The 24,450-nt window shown below is 38.7% G+C and overlaps 1 protein-coding gene across 2 annotated transcripts in view; it reads left to right on the forward strand.

Moving 5' to 3' along the window:
* Positions 1-17,875: 17,875 nt before the first annotated feature.
* LOC149207034 (uncharacterized) overlaps positions 17,876-24,450 on the forward strand; it is a 61,952-nt gene continuing 55,377 nt past the window's right edge. The window contains exons 1-2 of one of the 2 annotated variants that reach the window (XM_089395646.1): positions 17,882-18,031; positions 18,265-18,429. The gene's annotated coding sequence lies outside the window, so the exon portion shown is untranslated. Of the gene's footprint in view, positions 18,032-18,264; positions 18,430-24,450 lie in introns of both variants that reach the window. The other variant, XM_089395645.1, reaches the window with a different exon arrangement.

The following is a 24,450-nucleotide window of genomic DNA, read 5'->3' on the forward strand; positions in this document are numbered from 1 at the left end:
AATAATGGTAGACTGTGTAGCACTGATTTAATCAAAACTGACTTTCCAGCAGTGTTTAACCAAGTGTAGCCCCAGGCTTGGATTTTTGATTTGAATTTTTCCAACTGTGGTAGCCAGTCTTTGCTCATTAGTTTTTTTAGGTGAACAGGCAATCCCAAGTATTTAAACGAAGTCCAGGAGGAAGAGGCTGCGAAGCCCAAGCATCTTGAAATATCAAATAACGCCCTCGGGGTAATGTTCCAACTGTATATATGGCATTTTCTCGTATTTACAGCACTACCTGTAGCCTTACTGAGGTTATCCAAAACCATTTTGAATTTTGATGCAGAGGAGAGAGTGGCAGGTCCCAGGAGTAGCGTGTCGTCCGCAAACAGTGCATGATTTATTTTTTTTGCCCCTCTTGCGATGCACAATCCATTAATGTCTTGATCTTGCATTCTTTTGTTTAACAGGAAACTGAGGACGAAAGCTTGAATGACAAATAGCAGGGGGGATAGAGGACACCCCTGCCTAAGTCCTCTCGAAGCTTTGAAGAAGTCAGTGGCTCTTCCATTCACTAATGGGGCGATCCAAGGCTCCGAGATGCATGCCCAGATCCATTTAATGAACTTATCTCCAAACCCAAATTTGCTCATAACTTTTAACAGGAAGCTATGATTTACTCTATCAAATGCATTGGCTAAATCGAGTTTGATTGCCATACCTTGTTCTTTTCGGAGAAGACTTGAATGAATTGCCTCTTGGACGTGAAAGTAATTGTCCACAATCTGCCTTCCTTGGATGAAGCCTCCTTGGTTCTCAGGGATTATTCTGGGAAGAATGGGCTTCAATCTGTTTGCAATTATTCTGGTAATTAATTTGTAACCAATGTTACATAGGGAAATCGGGCGAAATCTGCTGAAGGTGTTGGCGCCTTTTTCCTTGGGGATAAGGGCTAAGAAGGCAGAATTTGTGCTGCCTCCTATCTTCTGGGTATTCTGAGATTTTTGCACCATTCTGAGCAGGTCCTTTTCTATAATCGGCCAGCAGACTTGGAGGAATCTAGCTGAGAAGCCATCCGGCCCCGGGGCCTTATCCGGATCCATATCAAAAAGGGCTTTTTCTACTTCTTCTTTGGTGATTTTGGCCTCTAGAGACTCCTTTGTTTGTTGAGTTATTACAGCGGGCACCACATCTAGCAGATCTGAATTTTGATTTGATTCCTTGTCCTCACTGTACAGGCTTTGGAAGTGCAAAAACGTTGTTTTCTTTATATAATCAAAGTCTTTATGAATGACATTCTCTACTTTGATCTCTGAAATAGAATTAAAGCATTTCCTTACCTGGGATTGTTTATGAAAAAAGGCAGTGTTCCTATCCCCAGCTTTGAGCTAGAGATTGCGGGATTTCAATCTCCAGTATTCTTCTTCCGCTAGGCAAGCCTTGTGGTAGCGCTGCTGCAAATGAGATTCATGATCAATCACCTCCTTAGTAATAGTGACATTCTCCATGCTCTTTTGATGGGAATCCAGCAAAATTTTCAAGGATTTTCTGTCTGTAGCCGGATTAGACAGAGTTTTTGCCCATCTTTTGAGAGCTCCTTTTACCCTTCTGAGCTTTTCTTCCCATATATAGAAAGGCGAGCCTTTGACCGCCTGGTTCCAACTATCCTTGACAATTTGCATGAAGCCTGGCTCTTTAATCCAAAGCGGGCTGAAGCGGAAAGGAATAGGGCCCAGATCTAGATGAGCAAGAAGCTCAAGTTTAATGGGCTTATGATCCGAGATGCTGTTAGGAAAAATGTGCATTCTTGGTTCTAGGCCTAGCAGCAAGAAGGAGCTTTGAATAAAGAATCTATCTAGCCTGGCAGCGATATGGCTCGGGCCTAATCTTTTATTAGACCAAGAGTACTTACCAGAAGAGGGTTTGATATCTAGCATGTCCCATTCCTACAAGATGTCCTCCGCCCATTCCCTTGCTGGATCTCGTACTATGCTGCCTCCCCTTTTTTCGGAAGAATGAAGAGTGAGATTGAGATCTCCGGCTATTATGATATTCTCCATGTTTGCCAAATCTGCTTGGTGTCTTATGGAATCCCAACAGTTCTTTTTTTCCCCCGCAATAATTGGAGAGTAGACATTAAAAAGACAAAAAATTTCCTTGGTGGCTAAATTCTGCATTTTCAGTAGTAGCCAGTGGGTATTTCTAGCCTCAAATAGTACAACAAATTTACTCATGTTCCATACAGTGCCAATTCCTCCCGAGGCTCCCCGGGCAGAAATTGCTCTTGCTTCACTTTTATACCAGATTTTCTTACTTGAATGGATGAAGACAGTGTCTTCCAGCTTTGTCTCCTGGACAAGAAGGATGTCTGGGGTTTCTGTTCTTATTAAATTTCTGATAGCTTCTTCCTTAGCTTTGCTCCCCATACCTCTACAGTTCCAGGAGATGATCTTCATTATTTATGTTTCTGATGGGCTCCCTTGGAGCCTTGGATCTGGCTTTTCAACATCTTTGACTTTGGTGCCAGCAGCTTTTCCAAGGTTGGTTGGCTGCCCTGAAGTTTTTCTCTGTAGGTCTCCTGCTCCCTTTTTTCTTTGTCCGTTTTCCGTCCTCTTGTAGATCTTCTTACTGAGGATTGGGACTCGCCTATTTCCCCTTCCTCTTCTGATTCTTCAGTTTCATGTTCAGCTTCCTCCTCTACTAGGTTCTTGACGTTGGAATCTACAGTATTGGCTCCTTTGGGGGAGGCTGAGGGGGTACCTTTTTCTGGAGGAGCTGATTTGTGGGCTTCGGTCTCCTGAACCATTTCTGTCTCTTTTTGGATCTCGATCTCCCGGGTTTCCTCTGTTTGCGAACTCAGTGGGTCAAATTTGCTTTCAGACGTAGTCTTGGTAGGTATCTGGTGAGCAGTAGCATGGTGAGTCCCTTTGCCGGAAGGGCCTCCCGATTTCTGATTCTTGGGGTGAACTTTGGATCTCTTGACTTGGTTCCATCCATCCTCCTTCCCTTGCGCCGTTTCATTGTTAAAAGGACAGTCTCTGGCGAAGTGTCCATAGACATGACATTTCCGGCATTTGAAGGGCAGCTGTTCATAATCCAGTTTCTGGAGGTGCGTCCAACTTCCGACCTTTAAAGTAATGGCCTCCAGTAATCCCTCCTCCAGATCTACCTCTACGCAGATCCTGGCACAGTCATATTGGTCTTTATTGTTAGCTCGGTCTATGAATTTCCCCAGGGCGTTTCCAATATGTCTCAGTGAGTCCCAGTTCCAACAGTGAACCGGGAGATTTGGGAGCCTGACCCATACCGGGACTGCTTTGGGCACGTCAACTGTCGGATCAAAGTCCAGGGTCCAGTTGTTTAGATACAATCCCTGAGGACCCATGAAGTAAGGGCCGTTTTGGAAGATCAGCTCCTTGTCTTCTTTGGATGTGAATTCGAAAAGGAAAAAACCTCTCCCCATAAAATATGAGGTGACATTTTCTTTGATTAGCGGCGCCCAGTTTCTATTGACCCAGCTCTCGGTGGATTTTGGAGATGGCCATAGTCCTGTAAACTGGCCGATGAGAGCCTGCTCAGCTAACGAGAGCGCGACTTGAATCGGGGTTTCTGGAGGAAGAGAGATCACCGAGATTTTATCTAATTTTTTGACAAACTTTGCTGCATCAGATGATCTCTTCTTTGGGAGGCCCGCAAGGAGCTGGGAGAAGGCCTCAGCTGGCTATCTCGGAGGGGGAGGCGGGGAAAGCGACTGAGGGGAGCCCAGCCCTTCCATTGAAGTGAATCCCAGGAGGTGGAGGGTCAGAACCCGACAGAATCCATGGATCGGCCAACCACTGCATGCAGAGGCGCAGGGTTCAGGACGCAGGACCGATCGGCAACACAAGATGCGCGTAGGGGCTCTCCAAGGTGTGCAGGAGACAGGCCGATGAGAGCCAGCCACTGCATGCAAGCCGCAGGGAGGCCGAGATCGGGCAGCGATCGATCGAATCCTGTAACAATCAGAATTATATGTCGATTTACTTTGGGTCAAAATGCTTTGACTCTTAATTAATTTGCAATTTTTTAGAAACTATTTCCAAAGTTTATTAAAATTTTAGTAAAATTAAATATTAAACTTATTTTTTTAGAAATTGAAAAATATTTTTTGGAAAAAATTGAATTTCTAATTTTTTATTGATGGATGACTGATTTTATGTGGTTCAAAATAATTTTTTCATAATTAAAAAAAGTTTTATTAAAAAAAAACTCTAATCGCTACTCATAAATTAATTATCTATTTTTTTTCAAATATATGGATTTTTCATAATATTTTATTTTCCAAAAAAAATTTAAATACATGAATTTTTCCATAATTAATATTTCATTTCCATTCATTATCATACTTATTTTTAACAATAAATATTTATTAACCTATAATCATTCCTTACTTGATTTCTAATTGTTATATTCTTCCTAATAACAATGTTTTTTCATATTTTTCCATTAATATATTTTACTAATCATAATATATATATTTGTTATTATTATTGTTTAATTATTTAATTGTTACTTATCGTTTTTCATAAAACTATGTTAGTAGATACTAATTGATTATTAACAATTTGATTTCCCCTCCACCAAAATCAAAATACTTAAATTATTCACTTAATATAACTAAAATATATGATCACATTCACCTACATTATCTTTTTTTTTTGCATGAGAGGCAACTACTTAAAATGAAATGAAATGAAACGATATTTTAACATCCACAAGACTAAAACTAGTCTATGAGACCATTAGTGCCCTGCTTTTCACCTTTTTCAATTCAATCATTTTCTTATTCAACTTGACGATGAGTTGGCCCAACCTTCCAACAATCCCCTCGCTGCAAAGACAATGCCAAGAAACCTATGCTAACATATTCTCATAACTTTCTCTAATGTCTTTGAACGCATCACATTCCAAAATGAAATGTTTTTTCTAATTCCACTGCCCCAAATGTGCAAAAGGTACACACCCGTTCTTCCCAAGCTTCTTTAGGCGTTTTCCACCGTCTTGTTTCACACCGAAGTTGATGCGAGTTGGTTCTTAATTGAGTAATAAGAACCTTTGCCCTCCACATAATGTTAGCTCCAATGTACTCTTTTTGTTGGAGATCACACGTAGAGTTGAATTCCTCAATGTAGTACTTCTTCTTTCTACCCAATTCTTTTCCCCATTCCCGTTTACAAAACTTCTCCATAACAAAATTCTTTAGCTCCTTGCTATTTGTGGGGCAAACATTGAGGTAGATATTCCATTTTTGCATCCATGTGTTGTTTTGTCTCATCCATGTTTTCTTTCTTTCACTCATGCCTTCATTGAAGATAACATTAGACCATCTACCTACTCCCATTTTCTCAATTGTTTTTAGATATCTTATGAGTCGTACCATAAAAATTGCTTCGATGGGAGTTGCTCCTATTTCACTCAACATTATCTCATAAGGTATCGAACTTTTTATTTTAAACTTGCTCATATCAAGCGTTTTTGGATTTTCTCAATTTGTTTCCATTTTAAATAGGGGGTGCTGCTAGCCCACAATTCACACTCATATAGCATCACTAAACAAACTAGGAGGCCAAAAAGTACTTTAATTGCTTTCCAATCACATAACTTTGCCTCTCTACATCTGTTTTGAAGAGCATATAATGCTTTCCACCCTCCTAAAATTATCTTCTTTTTGTAGTCCTCCCAATTAAGTTTGTTGTTGAAATCAATCTTGATGTACTTGTACTCATTTATTTTTTCGATCATGTTGCCTTTAAAGAAGAACATAGGCTAGCTCTGCTTCCTTTTATTAGAGAAAATCATTGTTTTGGGCTTGCTAGTATTGACTTGCATCCCCACTACTCTACAAAAATGCTCAAGGGCATATAGGCACATTTGCAATCCATGGGCCGATTTGGAAATCAAGACAAGATCATCAACATATAAAAGAACCTTTATCACAAACTCCCCCAACTGAACACCATTTCCATCTTGCAGGTTTAGCCACACTTCAAGTTTATCAATATATAAACCAAAAAGAGTAGGGAAAGATGAAAGAAAGAAAGAAATTATTTTAACATCCACGAGGCTAAAATAGCCTATGGGACAGATTTCTTCTTCATTTGCTTAATGTATTCGACCCTTTTTCTGTGAAGCTTCATAGTAAATGCTCACAGCTTCTCGACAAACCCCTCGCTAAATAGATTATCTCAAGAGCTATCTGCCAGCATATCTGCATAACTTTCCGTGTTGTCTTTGAAGGCCCCACATTCTAAAATGAAATGTTTTTCTGTTTCCACTTTTCCGGAAGAACAAAAAATGCATATTCTTTCCTCCCACACTTCTTTTGGCCTTTTCCAGCACCCTGTTTCACAACGAAGTTGATGAGAATTAGTTCTTAACTGAGCAATACGAATTTTGGCTCTCCAAGAGATATTGGCCTCTATGTATGCTTTTGGTTGATGACTATGAGTGAGATTAAACACTTCAATATAGTACTTTTTCTTTCTTCCTAGCTCATTATCCAAAGTACGATTGTGGAACTTTTCCATAACAAAAACTTTTATCTCTTTGCTATTTATGGGACACATGTTCAAGCAAATACCCCATTTACTAAACCATTTGTTATTTTGATGCATCCAAGTTTTTTTTTTTTTGCATAATTTGTCATTAAAGACAACCTTAGGCCATCTACCCTCTTCCATTTGTTCATTTTTTTTTAAAATATCTTATGACTCGCACCATAGCAATTGCTTCAATAGGAGCAACCCCTGTTTCACTTAACAAGATAACATAATGAACTGCACTTTTAATCTTGAATTTGTTTGTAATGAAACGTTTATGAATTTTCTCAATTTGTCTCCACTACATGTCAGATGTACTATTGGCCCATAGTTCACAACCATAGAGAATCACCAGAATCACTAGAAGCCCAAAAGGAGTTTGAGTGGTTTTCCAGTCCCATAACTCGCCTCTCTACACCTATTTTGAAAAGCATAAAATGCTTTCCAACCCCCAAAGTTCTTTTCTTTCTACAACCATCCCAACTTAGATTTTTGTTGAAGTCAATTCCGAGGTATTTGTAATCTGCAACTTCTTCCAGAATGTTGCCTTCAAAGTAGAACTTATGTTGTTTATGTTTTTTTTTTAAGAGAAAACCATTACTTTCGTTTTGCTGATATTGACTTGCATCCCCACACTTCTACAAAAATGCTCAAGGGATAGTAAGTGCTCTTGCAAACCAAGAGTCGATTTAGCAATTAGAATAAGGTCATCTGCATACAAAAGAAGCCTTATAACAAACTTGCCCAAATAGATACCATCACCCCCTTGTGAATTTAACCACTCTTCAAGCTTGTCGATATATAAACCAAAAAGGGTAGGAGACAGTGGGAAACCTTACTTGACCCTGATATCGCTTCTAAAACTTTCAGAAATGCCTGTTGAAGTTCTAATTTCGACTTTCACCTCTTCATACAGCTTATGCACAATTGCTCTCACATGTTAAGGAACCCTAAGTTCCTCCATTCTGTGCCAAAGCTTATCCCTAGGAATCGAGTTAAACATTTTTTCTGAAATCAACAAAGCAACAAAAGACTTCTTCATTTTTTTCTCCTAAACTTTTTCAATGATGTGCCTTAAAGTTATACATTGATCAATTGTGGAATGTTTAGGTCTAAAACCTGCTTGCCCTTTAGCACGCTTATCTCTTTCTTCTGCCCACTTGCTAATTTTATTTTCTAGCATGCTTCCAAATAGCTTTGCAAACAAAGTGTTTATCATGATGGTCCTATAATTTGAGGGATTATTGATGTCACCGCTCTTGAAAAGAGGTATTGCGAGACTAGTTGTACAATCTGTGGGGAGCCCCTGTTTTATGATGTTGTTGAATTTTTTTGTAATGTGAGGTGCAAGGATCTTTAAGCCCCACTTTAGATATTTTGCTTGGAGTTCAGCTAAGTCTTTTGCTCTTCCAACATCCAACGTCTTGATACCCATCTCTACCTCTTGCACCATGAAGAGTTCAGTATCAGTGTTGACCAAGGGGGGAGGGTTAACCTTGGGATCTTTCTCATAGAGTTGTCTTGCATAGTCAAACCATTTATAAGCTGTAATACTTTTTCCAGTTTGTATCTTTTTCGGTTGGAGCTCCTTCCAAAATAATTTGGGATTATTTTTCCCAAGGAAGATTAGTTCTTCCCTCCTTGAACCATGAAATCAGCCTTTTTCTTGCTTAATAACTGCTTGTAAGCTTTAAACTTTATGGTATCCTTGTTTGACTCTAAGCATGGAGGGTGGGTAAGTTTAACAGGGAGAGAGTCAGGCCCATAAAAGTCATTATGCCTAGCTTGCGTGATAAATATATCATTCTAAGCAAGAAACATCTCTTGAGGGATTCTCGTTTTTTCCTAGAAGAAGATTTAACTATAAAACAACAAGAGGAAAGAAGGGAGGAAATTTTAAAAGTTGGGGCAGCAAGAGATGAAGGCAAGACAGCATGGATTTATAAAGGCAAAGCTGTGATAGCGCGATTTGGACCTCCTTCCAAAACAGAGCAGCAAGATGGTAATAAAAAGAGGCAACAAACTCTTCAACAGGAAATCAGAGAGCAAGGTCAGTATGGGAAAGCATGGACAAAGACTCAAATTAGAGTCTTGCATGTCAAAATAAATAACAATCAAGTCATACCCAAGTTTCCTTAAGATTAGTTTGTTGGAACTGTAGAGGTTACCCATGGAGACGAGGACTTGGGTTAGGGCCTATTGCGGAAGATAGAGACATAATTTGCCTCATAGAAACACATGAACATGAAGGGTGCAAGACACCTCTGTTTGAAGGATACTAGAAGATGTCAGTGTGGAACAAGGCAACAGGGAATGACAAAGGGCACGGGGGTATCATGGTTTTAGTAAGGGAGAAAGAAGGTCATCTCATTCAGTTAGAAAAAGAAGACTCAAATAAGCAATTCATTTGGTTTAAAATATCATAACATGGAAACCACATCAGAATTGTAGCATGCTATTTTGCGTCGTAGGTTTCAAAAATCTACAAAGGTAGAGGGCTTGACCACAAAGATCCATTTGCAGCCTTAAAAACAGATATTGCAAGATATTCACAGCTAGGTGAAGTCCTTATAGTGGGTGATTTCAATGCTAGGACTGCAAGTGAGCAAGCTAGCATTCTTTGTTGTAAAGATGATGGTGACCCTATTTGGCTTACGGAAGAAAGTAATCATCAGTGGGAAAGAATTTCAGAGGACAAGGGTTGCAATCTCTTTGGTGAACAATTGCTTACTCTATGTGGGGCCTTTGATTTAGTCATTTGTAATGACTTGACTAGATGGGCAAAGTCTAGTAATTTCACTTGCAATACTTACAATGGAGCAAGTGTGGTAGATTATGTAATTTGCTCGCATGGTTTGTGTGAGAAAATGGAGGAAGTTTTGATTGGAGATCAACTATGGGACTTGAAATCAGATCACAAACCAATTTATTTATGTTTCCCTTGGATTGGAAAGAAACAACTAGAGTAAAAAATTCAACATGTCTAACAAAATCTCCCACAAGGCAGACTTCTTTTGACCCCAGAAAATTGTAATACCTTCAAAATGATGCTAGAGAGGCTCTTCGAGAAGGAGAAAATTACAATTCACAACCTTCATAGTCATGAATTAACACATTTAATTCAATGTGCACTTGCAAAGTGCAAAAGAGCAAAAATTAAGAACTCTGAAACAAATTGTTTTTCTGTTAATGCTTGGTTTGACGAGGAATGCAAAAAGGCAAACAAAATGTGGAAAGAGTCAAACATGGATAACATAAAGCTCAAAGCTTCCAAACAGTTATTAAGCAAGAAAAAGGTTGATTTCATGGTTTTAAGGAGGGAAGAACTAATTTTCCTTGGGAAAAATAATCCCAAATTATTTTGGAAGGAGCTCCAACCGAAAAAGATACAAATTGGAAATAATATTACGGCTTCTAAATGGTTTGACTATGCAAGACAACTCTATGAACAAGTTCCCAAGGTTGACCCCCCCCCCCTTTGGTCAAAACTGATACCGAACTCTTCACGGTACAAGAGGTAGAGATGGGTATCAAGAAGTTAGGTGTTGGAAAAGCAAAAGACTTAGTTGAACTCCAAGTAGAATATCTAAAGTGGGGCTCAAAGATTCTTGCACCTCACATTACAAAAATCTTCAACAACATCATACAACAAGGGCTCCCCACAGATTGGACAACTAGTCTGGAAATACTTCTTTTCAAGAGTGGTGACGTCAATAATCCCTCCAATTATAGGACCATCATGATAAACCCTTTGTTTTCAAAGCTATTTCGAAGCATGCTAGAAAACAAAATTAGCAAGTGGGTTGAAGAAAGAGATAAGCGTGCTAAAGGGCAAACATGTTTTAGACCTAAACATTCCACAGTTGATCATTGTATAACTTTAAGGCACATCATTGAAAAAGTTTGGGAGAAAAAGGAAGAAGTCTTTTGTTGCTTTGTTGATTTCAGAAAAGCGTTTGACTCAATTCCTAGGGATAAGGTTTGGCACAGAATGAAGGAACTTGGGGTTCCTAAACATTTGAGAGTTGTTGTGCATAGGCTGTATGAAGAGGTGAAAGTCAAAATTAGAACTTCAGCAAGCATATTTTAAATTTTTAGAAGTGATATCAGGGTCAAGCAAGGTTGCCCACTGTCTCCTACCCTTTTTGGTTTATATATCGACAAGCTTGAGGAGTGGTTAAATTCGCAAGGGGGTGATGGTATATATTTGGGCAAGTTTGTTATAAGGTTTCTTTTGTATGCAAATGACCTTATTCTAATTGCTAAATTGGCTCTTGGTTTGCAAGAGCACTTACTATCGCTTGAGCATTTTTGTAGAAGTGTGGGGATACAAGTCAATATCAACAAAACGAAAGTAGTGATCTTCTTTAAGAAAAGAAAACATAACTAACATAAGTTCTACTTTGAAGGCAACATTCTGGAAGAAGTTGCGGATTACAAATACCTTGGAATTGACTTCAACAAAAATCTAAGTTGGAATGGTTGTAGAAAGAAAAGAACTTTGGGGGGTTGGAAAACATTTTATGCTTTTCAAAATAGATGTAGAGAGGCAAAGTTATGGGACTGGAAAACCATTCAAACTCTTTTTGGGCTTCTAGTGATTTTGGTGATTCTCTATGGTTGTGAACCAGTGAAGACAAATTGAGAAAATTCAGAAGTGTTTGATTACAAACAAATTTAAGATTAAAAATGCAGTTCTTTATGATATCTTGTTAAGTGAAACATGGATTGCTCCTATTGAAGCAATTGCTATGGTGGGAGTCATAAGGTATTTAAAAAAAATTGAGCAAATGGAAGAGGGTAGATGGCCTAAGGTTGTCTTTAATGATAGATTGTGCAAGAGCAAAAAAACTTGGATGCAACAAAATAACAAATGGTTTAGTAAATGGGGTATTTGATTGAACGCGTGTCCTATAAACAGGAAAGAGATAAAATCTTTTGTTATGGAAAAGTTCCACAAGTGTACTTGGGATAAGGAGCTAGGAAGAAAGAAAAATTACTATATTGAAGTATTTAATCCCACTCATAGTCATCAACCAAAAGCATACTTAGAGGTCAATATGTTGGGTCCCTATATACTAGTGATTCCCCCATTACTATTGTAGTTGTATCCCTTATTAATATTGTTGTGCCCCTATTGTCCCCATATTGTTATTACTGTGCCCCATAGAATCCCTCTATTGTTATTTTTGTGCCTTTATATTATTATTGTTAGGTCGCCTTGGTTATATTGTGACCCCTTAGACTCCTATATATAGAAAGGAGGTTTTGTCATTTGAATCATCTAAGAATTGTTCATTTGTGTAATGTAAAGGAGGTTGCCCCCTCAAAGAGGCTTATTTCTAAGGCGTTGATCTATCTTTTCTATCTTTTTGTGAGCTGGTTTCATAACATTTGGTATCAGAGCTTTGGATTCTAGGGTTTTACTGCTATAAACAGGTCATCATGGAATTTGCGCTATAGTTTTTTTTTTGCGATGTTTCAGATGCTAAAAAAAACCCATTTGGGCCGAAACCGTTCTAAATCTCGGGTCCAAATTTCAAAGCTTTTCGCACTATATTTGTGGAGATATGATCTGAGGAAGTTGGCATTTTTGCATACTCCCGAATTACATTCCAAACAGGTGACCTGGGGGAAAATCGTCATAACTTTTGTTTTGAGCATCAGATTGAAATTTTGTAAGAAGTTATAGAAAGAGGACGGACTATAGTTTCCTGTGTATATTTGTTAGACCCGAAGGTCAAAACAGTGACACGTGGCACTTCATACAAGTTCGTTCTTCTGAAAAGGTATATAATCAGGTCATCTTGGGAGATTCTGCATAACTTTTTCTTGGAGAATCTAAATTCGATCAGACTGGTGGCATTGGAAAGAGGACGCAGAGGGCTACTGCAGGTCACAATTTCAGAACTAGATGATCCAAAATTATAGAGATACATCAGATTCAATATCGAGCTCCTACAAAGTGGAAAAAGGTGTGTAATTTTTTTTTTAAGTTTGCATAAGATTGGTTTGAAAAAATAGTTTGAAGGAATTCAAAGGGAATAGTGAAGAACTATTAGCATTAATTGATGCCCCGAAGAAAGAAAATGGAAACACCTAGTAAGAAACCTGAGAGCTCTAGCATGACTCGTGAAGAAGAGGAAGAAATGCAACATGATATATCAAAATTACAAGACCAAGTACAACAAATTTCATTCTCACAAAAGGTAACTAAAGCGAAGATGAATGGCATGGAAGCTAATATGAATGGCATGCAAGTTAAGATGGATGGCATGGATGCTAAGATGAATGGCATGGACGATAAGATGGAAGAATTGAAGATAAATTTGAATAAGTTGCTACAAGAAATGGTCATGAATGGTGAAAGGGTAGTAAAGGAAACTCATGATGAGAACAAAATAAGTGTTAATCATGATTTCATAAACTCTAATGTTGGACTGAAGACTCACCATATTCCAAAAATCGATATGAGGAAGTTTGATGGCAAGGATCCCGCAACATGGATACTACAGATGGAGCAAATTTTCGATCTCCATAATGTGCAAACACACAAAAGGTACGTATTGCAACTTTATATTTGGAACCAAATCAGTTTGTATGGTATCAATGACTTTGCTCTCGTAAGCAAATTGTCACTTGGGCAATTTTTACGGAAGAAATGACAGCACATTATGAGGATACAAAAAGCAACACTTTTTTTAGTCAATTGATAAGTCTCAAACAAAAGGGTTCAATGATGGAGCACATTGAGGACTTCCAAAAATTGAATATAAGGGTAAAAGATATTCCAGAGGAGCATATGATTGATGTGTTTATAGGGACTTTAAAGGATAATATCCAACACGAGGTTCGCCTTTGGGAACCTGATTCATTGGAGAAGACATTCAGATTAGCAAGAAAAATAGAAAGCAAAATTATGGCAACCAGGAAGCCTACCACTCACAACTATAAAGATGGAAGTGTTGTTGCCCCTAGCCTTCCACAACCTATAAGGCTGACACCACAACAATTGGAAGAAAAAAGAGCAAAAGGGCTTTGTTACAGTTGTGATAGAAAATACACCAAAGGTCATAAGTGTGCTGAGAAGAAGTTATTTTACATAGATTGTGAAGAGGAGGAAGAAAAGGAACAAGAAATGTCAAAAGAAGAGGATATACTCTAGAAACAAACCCTAGATAAAGAAGAAATGAATTCAACCATATCTTGTAATGCATTGACTGGAATGACCATTTCTCAAACTATCAAGATAGAAGGACATATCAAGAAGAAAAAGGTAATAGTGTTGATTGAGTTAGGAAGTACCCACAATTTTATTCATTGTAAGATAGCAAAAGAATTGAATTGCTTCCTATATCCAGCACCAGAGTGTCAAGTGATGGTTGCAAGTGGAGGAACCATAAATTGCTCTGGAAAGTGCCATAATATCAAGCTATCCATGGGAGAATATGTATTGAATAGCCCAATTCTTTCCATTCCAATGGGAGGTGCTGATGTTGTACTAGGAGTCTAATGGCTACAATAATTGGATACAATAGCTTTTAATTTTCAAGAACTTATCATGAAATTTTCTGCGGAAGGAAAGGAAGTTGAATTAAGGGATATTGCAGGGAAACCGGGAAAGATAATTAGCTCTAATGATATGACAAAGCTTCTAAAAAAAGAACAACGAGGTGTAATTACACAATTATGTTCGCTAGATGTTTCCACATCGAAATCGCCTATTTCTCCAGATCTCCAAAATGTTTTGGACAATCATTCCAAGGTATTTGAGAGTCCCAAAGGTCTCCCACCTATTCATGATCATGATCATGCTATTCGTTTTATTCCAAGAAGTGTTCCTCCAAACATCAGGCCGTACAGATATCCCTATGCCCAAAAGAGTGAAATTGAACATATGGTTGCAGAAATGCTAGAGGCTGGTATAATTCAACCTAGTCAAAGTTTTTTCTCTGCTCCAGTGGTATTGGTGCACAAGAAAGATGGATCATGGCGCATGTGTCCGGATTATAGGGAGCTCAACAAGCTCACTATTAAAGATAAGTTTCCCATTGCTGTCATTGATGAATTATTGTATGAATTGCATGGATAAATTTACTTCACCAAGTTGGATCTTCATTCAGGATATCATCAAATCAAAATGAAGACTGAAGACATTCCGAAAACAACATTTAGAACTCATGAGGGTCATTATGAATTTTTGGTCATGCCTTTTGGCCTTACCAATGCACCTTCTACATTTCAAGGTTTGATGAATTCCATTTTCAAACCCTTCCTTAGAAAATTTGTGTTAGTATTTTTTGATGATATATTAATCTACAACAAGTCTTGGAAGGATCACGTTGAACATGTTGACAGGGTGCTACAACTATTGGAGGAGAAACAATTATATGCAAAAAGCTCCAAATGTTTCTTTGGAGTACAAGAGGTGGAATATCTGGGTCATATTGTATCTCATGAGATGTTAACCCTAGCAAAATTAAAGTCATTAAGGAATGGAAAATCCCCACATCCATAAAGCATCTGCAAGGATTTCTCGGGTTGAAAGGGTATTATCGCAAGTTTGTTAAGAATTATGGGAGAATAGCAGCACCTCTAACAACATTATTGAAGAAAGATGCATTTTCATGGACTCCAGAAGCAAAGGCCTTCGAACATCTTAAAGAGGCAATGTGCCAAGCGCCGGTCTTAGCTACACCGGACTTCACAAAAACCTTTATTGTGGAATGTGATGCTTCAGGAAATGGAATTGATGCTGTTTTAATGCAAGATGAAAGACCCATTGCTTTCGAAAGTCATCCAATCAAGGGAAAGTATTTACACAAAGTTATTTATGAGAAGGAAATGTTGGCAATACTACATGCACTTAAGAAATGACGACCCTACCTAATGGGAAGACACTTCAAGGTAAAAACAGATCATGATAGCCTTAAATACTTTTTAGAACAAAGATTATCCTCTGAAGAGCAACAAAAATGGGTCACAAAGATGTTGGGTTATGACTTTGAAATCATCTACAAAAAAAGGCAAGCAAAATGTTGTGGCAGATGCACTTTCAAAAAAGGATGAGGATGTGGAAGCATTGTTGTGCGCCATTTCTATTATCCAACCAGATTGGATAAACGAAGCAAGGGAGGAATGGAAGAATAACGAAGAAGTGTGGGCACTTATTCGAAAGTTACAACAAGATTCCAGTACATCTGATACATTTAGCTAGAAAAATGATTCGTTATGGTACAAAGATCGCTTATACCTCTGTAAGAATTCCCAACCCAAACAAAAGATTCTTATAGAATTGCACACTTCTCCTTTAGGAGGACACTCGGGATTCTTAAAAACTTACCACATGATTAAGAAGGAATTTTTTTGGGATGGCCTTAAATCGGATATTCAAAAGTTTGTGGCGAAATGTTTGGTTTGTCAACAAAATAAAGTTGAAACAATTAAGACCCCAGGTCTATTACAACCTTTATCTATTCCAAGCCAACGTTGGGAGGAGGTTTCAATGGATTTTATCACAGGTTTACCCAAGTTTGAAGGAAAGAGTGTCATCATGGTGGTAGTTGACAGACTTACCAAGTATGCACACTTTTGTGAATTATCACATCCATTTAATGCCAATACAATTTCTACTGCATTTATGGAAACAATTCAAAAGCTACATGGAAACCCAAAGATTATTGTGAGTGACAGAGATCCCATTTTCACTGGAAATTTTTGGACAGAATTATTTTCTTGTCTTGGTACTCAGTTAGCTCATAGCTTATCTTATCATCATCAATCTGATGGGAAAACTGAGATAGTAAACAAATGTTTGAAAGGATATCTTCGTTGCTTTGTATCTGGTAAATAGACACAATGGGTCAAATGGTTGCCTCTGGCTGAATGGTGGTATAACACTTCCTTCCATACTGCAGCAAAAATGACCCCATTTATGGCACTTTATGGATATCGGCCACCATCCATTACATCATATTTAAGAGAAAATTCTAAGGTTCAAGCAGTGGAACATCACATCGAGCATCAACAACAAGTTCTCCAACTCTTAAAGAATAACCTCGTGTTGGCGCAGAATAGAATGAAACAACAGGCAGATCAATATCGCAGTGAAAGAAGTTTTGATGTAGGTGACTGGGTATTCCTACGGCTACAACCATATAAACAAATGTCCCTCAAGCAAGCTAAGAAGGATAATAAATTATTACCAAAGTATTATGGTCCGTACAAGGTGTTGCAAAAGATTGGTACTATGGCATACAAATTGGAGCTCCCTGCAGCTTCTTGAGTACACCCAATTTTCCATGTTTTATGTTTAAAGAAGGTTATAGGCGACAAGCTCTCAGTTCAAACAATATTGCCAGAACTTGATGAGGAAGGAAAAATTATATTGGAACCGAAAGCAGTCACAGAAACAAGAACTCGACAGCTACCAAATCGATCAATTTCGGAGTATCTCATCAAGTGGAAGAACTTATCCGCTAAAAATTCCACATGGGAGGATGATAATTTTATACAGAAGCATCCAGAACTACTTAAGCGTTGAGGACAACACTTTTTTGAAGGAGAGGGGCATGTTGGGTCCCTATAATACTAGTGATTCCCGCATTACTATTGTAGTTGTATCCATTATTAATATTGTTGTGCCCCTATTGTCCCCATATTGTTATTATTGTGCCCCATAGAATCCCGCTATCGTTATTTTTGTGCCTTTATATTATTATTGTTAGGTCAGTTTGGTTATATTGTGACCCCTTAGACTCCTATATATAAAAAGGAGGTTTTGTCATTTGAATCATCTAAGAATTGTTAATTTGTGTAATATAAAGGAGGTTGCCCCCTTGAAGAGGCTTATTTCTAAGGCATTGATCTATCTTTTCTATCTGTTTGTGAGTTGGTTTCATAACACAATATCTCTTAGAGAGCCAAAATTCTTATTGCTCAGTTAAGGACTAATTCTCATCAACTCTATTGTGAAACAGGGTGCTGAAAAAGCCAAAGGAAGTGCGAGAGGAAAAAGTATGCATTTTTTGTTCTTCCAGAAAAGTGGAAACAAAAAACATTTCATTTTAGAATGTGAGACCTTCAAAGACAACATGGAAAGTTATGCAGATATGCCGACAGCTAGCTCTTGGAATAATCTATTTGGCGAGGGGTTTGTCGAGAAGCTGGGAGCATTTATTTTGAAGCTTCACAAAAAAAAGGCCGAATACTTCAAGTAGATGAAGAAACAATCTGTCCCATATTCTATTTTTAGCCTCGTGAACTTTAAAATAATTTCTTTCTTTTTTCACATTCTTCTTGCCTACTTATTTTGACTAAAAAAATTCATTCATAAATCTTTAAAATCATTAACAATTATCTGCTTTAAATGGACGTTTGAATATCACTGCGGGTCCGGTAGAAAGAAAACCAGGGTTGAAGTGGCCTAGGAAGAGCCTGTTTTCTGAACGCTAAACGCGAGACAAAACCAGGTATGTTTTCCTTCAAAACGTCCAATGTCAAGGGTTCAGGAAATGAATATCAATCTTGTTTTTTTGGGAGAACAATTCTCTTATTTTAATCGCTAGTTGCTGCAAAGCCATTGTTTCATACGGCCTTTTAAAAAAATGGCGGAATTATAGAATTCCAGTGATCTTCAGTCGTTTCACTTGTTCCATAGAAAGGGAGCTGCACCATTCTTAGTACGTCTCCATTGCTGTTGCAGAAACATTCAACCTTTGGTTGGAATGAGAAAGCCTTCCGATCCTCCCCTACTGTTAATGAAACAGCAGTAGGGGAATTTGTCACCGGATCTTCTCATCAAAGTCATTACATAATCATTTGCGGGTTGTTTCTTTATGTTCAAAAGAAGTTGCTGCGCCCAATAAAGGTAAGATCTTCCTCTAAAACCCTCTTGAATTTGTCATGCAAACCCTGTGCCATCTTTTCCAATTCCACCCATAAACTCGCGAATGCCAAGAACCACATCCTCGTTTTAGAACCAATGTGTTTGGCAGACAATGAACAGCAGAATCAACAAGTTAGTCCAATATAAGAATGTGGTTAGACGGATTGTTTAATCTGTTTAGAGGCTAAACTGAAATCTTAAAAAAACTTAGGAAAATGCGGCAATAGTGCTTGCTTAGCTTACCAGTTTTGTCAGCAATTACCGTGATTGAAGAGGGAATGCTACAGACAACAGGCAATTTAATCTTTGCAATAGCTGGCATCCTCTCCAATTAAGTAACCGCGTTTAAATGTAAGTGTCTATCCTCGCAGAAGAAAGCAACACAGATGTTTTAGATGCACCTTATGTCTCTCTTATCATTCTGGAATCAATTGAGTCACCTAATCACTGACAAGGTACAGAACAAAAATGTTACTCGAGGATGAAAACTTAAAGGCGAAGATAGCTAGGGTTGTGTTGTAAAACATACCAGACACCCCAAAGAATTGCATGAAATCCAGTGTAGTGTCCAACCACCATCTGTCAACTGAGTAAAAACGGTGCTCTCTTGCACATGGGTTTTTCGATCTGAAGCTACTACACTACAAGACTCAACAAGCTCCACCCTCTGTCTCCAATGCTTTGGTCCCCCATGCAGCAAGATCCTCATCTCCCTTACAGTAATAAGAAGTAGCTCATGCAAAATTTCATGGTCTATGCCCTGGGTATCGACTAGGGCCTGCTCTAAGGAATCATTTCATGTCCTGCATATTCTACTATCAGTGGAGCATAATCAGCTACAACTGACAAGGGCTACACTCCATGAAATCTTCAAGGACGCTAGAGCATCACAACGCCTCCCTTTGCCCCTCAATTTCATCCCTGAAGCATGCTTTCAGATTACTGCTTCTCGGGATTGTTTTTTAAGTTTGGGAGCATGCCTCTTGGATTTTTGATGCCCTACTTGCCCCTGTGGAAATTGCCTTGGGAGCAGCACTCCTAGGGTGCCCCCCAAGCCTTAAAAAATGCTTCCCGAGCCTTAAATCTAGATAAGAAGTTAAGATAACAGTCAAATTGAATATTCTCCAAGTAGGGTGTACTTTACATTTTCTTTATATTTCCCTTCCTACTCGTTTTTTTTTTTTTAATATTATCATTAATTGTTTTAAAATGTTTGAGAGGGGTTGCAGCCAGTGTTTTTAAACCCGGCCGGCTTGGAACCGACTCAGCCGAGTTGGTCCGAGTCGGCCAAAAAAATTTCAACTCGGTGGTTGAACTGGTTCAGCCGGCTGAGTTGATACCGAGTCGGCCGAGTCATGGCTCGGTATTAACTCAGCCGGCTTGGCCGAGTCCATATCAACCCGGTTGGGTCAAGGAAAGCCACTAGTGAACCCCCAAAAACACAAATTTTTTGATTTTTTTTTATGTTTTTTTGAGTGTGTGGGACTCCAAATGGTTTTATTAATTGGTTTGTTGGTCTTTGGGGTCCATTCCCCTCTCCTAGTATTGATATGCTATTCATGGTAATGTTAAATTCTTAAAGTAAAAGGATGAAAATGAAGATTAAGGAGAATGTCACTTTTACTTTTAAATTTTTAACATTACCATGAAATGACTCAGGATGTTTGAGAGTGGTTCCGGCCTCATTGGATTTCATATGGAGAAAGTAGAATTTTAGATTTCATTCAAAATACAGCAGACTTATCAGTTTTTCAGGATTTCAGGATTGGGGGATTGCAATGTTTCCATTGAATTTTGTCATGTATTAGGGTATGGAACTTGTATTTAATCAAGAGCACCAATCTCTCTATGTACCTTGATGTTAGTGACATTGGTTGTCGAACTCCTCCGGGATTTGCTCCCAAACTGGGAGCTTCTGAAAATGTCGTTCCCACTCCCGTTTTCGCTCTCGCTCCCTGCTTTCGCTCTCGCTCCCAAGTAACACTGAGCCAGATGATGTTGGCAACTCTAGCAGTAGCCAGTATAGTACTGGTCACAGACTTTTGTTGTAGAGGCCATGTATAGTCTCCTTTGTTATGTGTTTTTGTTTTGATCTCTATATCATCATCGTGTATGTATTGGATAGTGCACTGGGTGCCATTTTGATATAATGGATATATTCATGAGCCTACTTTGATCATATGCTGTCTTCTATCTATATTCTAATGTTGTGTGTTTGGAAACATGAATGAAAATCTTTAAAATTATGTGTTTTTATAAAAAATAAATATTTAATGTATTTTTTACAATGACTGAGTCATTGAAATCGAGCTGGTCGAGTCGATACTGAGTCGGAGTCGACCCTCGGCCGAGTCGGAGTTGGACTCGGAGTTTTAAAACATTGGTTGCAGCCTCATCAGACCTCATTTGAAGAAAATAGAATTTCATACCCCATCCAAAATTAAGCAAGCTTAGCAGTTTTGAGGACTCTAGCAAATTGCACTGCTCCAAACTGAAGACAAGTCCTCTAAATCATCAAAAGACACTAAATTTCACCATGCTCTTTTGCCACATGCTTAAAATAGTAGTGACCTTCACAGATATAGGAATTGAGAAAACTTGAAGTTCAACACCACAACCAAATATGGGCAGAACCATTGATAGTTCACTTGCATGTTCACACAGCGCAATACTTACTAAAAATAAAAATTTACTAAAATAGTAAATTTTCCAATTGAACCTAGAATACCAAAATACTATAGTTGGATATACTTAATGTAAATAACACATCTAAAAATATTCATTGCTAAAAATAGCACCACCTCACATGTCTTCGAAAACAAGTTCATTTGACTCATTGTGACGAGGAACAAGAATATGTTGGCTATTTAGTATTTTCTCATTTGAGCTCCATAACTCCACCTCTTTCGAAAACATCACCACCTTTTCTGAAACATCTCGCAAGTTGCATGTTATCGAAAATGGTCTCAATTGATTCATATGACAACTAGGAACATGGATAATCAGCAAACATTGCAACCTATGGAAGCATGAATTAAAACCTACAAAAAGTAACACATTCTTGTACTGTCCCCCTCTAGAAATACCAATCTCCAAAACTCAAACTCTATAATGTAACTAAATCCCTAGAAATTGAAATCTAATTGTAACAACTTTGGTGTAAAGTATGATGGCCATAGAATCCATTGAGAATGTGTCAATCAATCGTTGATGTTGAACAATCAAGATGGACTAAGGAGAAATCCAACCTGATCCTGAATCTACTCACAAATAATAATGGAGGTAACTTCGATTTTCACATTTATGGCCTATTTTATGTACGTTACATGACAATTTAAGTTTGAACTTTTGATTGCATGTTACAATTCTTTGGTAATGAACATGATGCCTTGTTTCATTTCATGGTCGCTGTTATCTATTATAGTTTGTCGCTGGCAAATGTTATATGTTGAAACTTGAAGGTTGATGTTATAGTAGATCATTTGATTATAGTGTTATAACTGTTGTTTTTCCACGATCTTGGGTCTAGGATAGAATCTTAGAATCTTTGACGCTACCAAACCAAGAATCACAATGATACTACTTTGCACAATGGTATATAAACAATAGTAAATCTACTAGTTCAGAAAATATGGACAACCTTTTACAATTTTCAACCCAACTTCGTTATATTAATCAACATATAATACAACAGTCTAGGGCTCCCGTACCAGGGATAATGGCCCTCATACATACACAAAACTAGGGCTTGGTGCCAATCCATTGACAACCAATTTGCCCATACAAGATAGATTGACCATCTGGCTGATGTAGCGCGCTCTCTCAACCCCTCTCGGTCGTACCCTGTACCTGCCCATTCTTGCGGCTTTCGATTTGCAGCAGCTGCCTCTATCAATGATCCAAGTCCATCTAGCCATTGAACCTTGGCTATCATTCTGCTGACTAGTTGTGCCTTAGTCCATCAAGGGCACAACAATTGAGACTCCTATCGAGTTATTCACAACTCCGTTTGTGAACAACTCTTAATTTGCCCACTGATGCTCCTCAGCTACTCAGGGACTTCAACCCACTATTGTCTTCTTGCGTTGCTCCAATGAAGACCAACACAGGGCACAAAGGGCTGCTAGCTATCACTGCAAGATGTCCATCTCCCATAGTGAACACGGGCTAGGAGGACTGCCCATCATCTGCTGTAGAAGTCCTTCTCAACACACAAGTCTAGGGCTGCTCAATATGCTGCTGGTTGATCAAACCCTTGAGCTCTTCTTCTGCCATTCTAACAACCATCTAAGTCCATGAAGATGGTGCACATCGGGCTCCAACTTGGGTACTATCAGGCTGTCCTCTAGTAGACCATGAATGCCCAATCCACGCCCACCCTTGGTCAACTCTCACGCTGCCTTCCAACAGTCCATGAGTGACCAATACTCATTGTAGCATCTGCTCCTAGTCAGGGCAACCAAACCCTATGGAGACCCTTCCACATGGCCGCTAACAAGCTTCTCAACTCAGTCCTCTCCTAGGACCCTCATCCACTTAGCATCCAACCATCAACAAGGTGACATCTACAACTCATTGTTGCTGCCTCCTTGACCTCGATTTCTGTGCATTCTCAAGACTGGTTAGGGCACCCAACAACCCTAAACCACTGCTCCAAAACTGCTCCTCTTGTCCAAACTTCCACCTATTTTGCTGTCCCTTCCTTGATCTTCTAGACACCTTGGGCACCTCCACAAGGCTCTGAAATATCTCAGACTGCTACAACAAACTAGGGCTGCCTCCAGGCACAAGAAAAATCACGTTTGAAGCCTCCTTTACCCCTGTACAAGTTGCGTTGTTCCTATAGAGGTTGCGACCTACAAAGAGCCTTCTCCACAAGGCCTCACGACCCTCAACACTCCACCAATCACCTGTTGTAAGCTACAGCAGTGTGCGGCCCTCCTGTAGCAGAGATCCTGTCACAAATAAGCACAAAAAAACACTCTAACATACCTCTGGACTGCGGCTAGGACCTGCAAGGAACTCACACCATATTTAGGAGATAATTTGCCCCAAAACCATCTTCCTTGCCTCCATGCAAGGTGCCTTAGATTTGCAGCGCTTCCTCACAAGAAAACTCGCACCAAAACAAAAGTATCTACCGAAACTTGTGTTCTAGCCCTTGCATCCTAGTTGTTGAAGAATCTAAGGCAATTAGAGTTAATGTGATTCTTCTTAGCATGATAACTATTTGAGAGGCTTTCTTAGTAGTACAATCTTTCCTTATTATTAGAGTGTGTCTTCTTTAGTTCATCAAATAGCTACCAAAACAAAGAGACAGGAACACAAGATGTTTGGCTTTCTGCCAGGACCAAAACCTCTCCCTCTTGGAAAGGAAAACCCGCATAAAATTCTTCTTATAGAGATTCCAATTGACGAATACCAAGACCATGATGTTGATTTGGGGTAGCATCGGATGTGCTCTAGCCATGAAAATTGGTGGAGCGGCTAAAGCACATGAGATCTCCAAGACCCAGAAATGGTTTGGACCAATGTTTTAAAACTCCGACTCCGACTCCGACTCGGCCAAGGGTCGACTCTGACTCCGACTCCTACTCGGTATCGACTCGGCCGACTCGATTTCAATGACTTGGTCGTTGTAAAAAATACATTAAATATTTTTTTTTTTTATAAAAAAACATAATTTTAAAGATTTTCATTCATGTTTCCAAAGTCAAACACACAACATTAGCTTTGCTCAACATGTAAACCCTAGCATCTTGTTATTAATGCTCAAATAGTAAAATACTGCTATATAGTATAAGGGCACTTGTCACCTAAGACTCAAGAGAAAACTAAGAATCAACTTCAGAAATAGAATAATATTATTTTCTAGTGGGTCCCTCATATTCTGTGCACCCAAATCTCATTTGACGAATAAAATTCATTAAGGGACTGGCAATTTGGCACCAGATATAACAAAATTCGATGGTTAACATATTAGACGAGGCATAACTTGGATTT

This window comes from Pinus tabuliformis, chromosome 1_2, assembly GCF_031772625.1.
Source record: "Pinus tabuliformis cultivar Carrire ecotype Pingquan chromosome 1_2, CPIR1, whole genome shotgun sequence".
NCBI lineage: Eukaryota > Viridiplantae > Streptophyta > Pinopsida > Pinales > Pinaceae > Pinus > Pinus tabuliformis.